Here is a 1,329-nt window from a genome sequence, read left to right on the forward strand (position 1 = left end):
TATATCAAATTAAAGATCAAACTCCACAGGTTATTCAAATATTGTCAGATTTTACATCGGTGATGCAGCTGCTAAAATATAAGCGTTTAAACATTTTCTTGACTCACTCTCAACGTATCTATATATAATTGCTCAGTCATACGACTTAGTTAGGGCGATCTGGTGTAGCTACAGAATTGAGTTGTATATCAAATTAAAGATCAAACTCCACAGGTTATTCAAATATTGTCAGATTTTACATCGGTGAAGCAGGTGCTAAAATATAAGCGTTTAAACACTTTCCTGACTCACTCTCAACGTATCTATATATAATTGCTGAGTCATACGACTTATTTAGGGCGGTCTGGTGTAGCTACAGAATTGAGTTGTATATCAAATTAAAGATCAAACTCCACAGGTTATTCAAATATTGTCAGATTTTACATCGGTGATGCAGCTGCTAAAATATAAGCGTTTAAACATTTTCTTGACTCACTCTCAACGTATCTATATATAATTGCTCAGTCATACGACTTATTTAGGGCGATCTGGTGTAGCTAGAGGATTGAGTTGTATATCAAATTAAAGTGCAAGCTCCATAGGTTTTTCAAAAATTGTCAGATTTCAAATCGGTGATGTAGGTGACAAAATATAAGAATTTAAAAATTTTCTTGACTTATCGGGTTGTATATTAAATTAAAGTGCAAGCTCCATAGGTTTTTCAAAAATTGTCAGATTTCAAATCGGTGATGTAGGTGACAAAATATAAGAATTTAAAAATTTTCTTGACTTATCGGGTTGTATATTAAATTAAAGTGCAAGCTCCATAGGTTTTTCAAAAATTGTCAGATTTCAAATCGGTGAAGTAGGTGCTAAAATATAAGCGTTTAAACATATTCTTGACTCACTCTCAACGTATCTACATCATCAATTATATTAACAGGCAATCATGTTTCCTTACGCCTAAACTGTACTTCTAAGGTATAAACAATTATATATCATTAGAAAGGTATTTTGATGCTGATGTGCAGGCAATTTTTAAAATTTCAAATTAGTTTAAAATAGAGCGAAAAAATCAATTCAAAAGTCACACCAATACCAATGCCATACATGTACATGGTTGGGGCGGAAATGCCTCCTAAATGTATGCTTTAATATTGATAGTGAATTAAAGAAACGTGCTAAGCAGCAGTTTAGGAATAAGATGTATGTATGTATGTACATGAATAGATTAGCCTCAAACAAGGATGAGATAATTTTGAGTATGGAGAAGAAGAAAGGGATAAATACAGAAATTAAAATAAAAGTAAAGAAACCTAAATATAAAGACAAAGAGGAAGGAAAATTTAA

Source organism: Rhagoletis zephyria, unplaced genomic scaffold (genome assembly GCF_001687245.7).
Source record: "Rhagoletis zephyria isolate East Lansing unplaced genomic scaffold, Rhagoletis_zephyria_1.1 Rzeph_scaffold_00920, whole genome shotgun sequence".
Classification (NCBI taxonomy): domain Eukaryota; kingdom Metazoa; phylum Arthropoda; class Insecta; order Diptera; family Tephritidae; genus Rhagoletis; species Rhagoletis zephyria.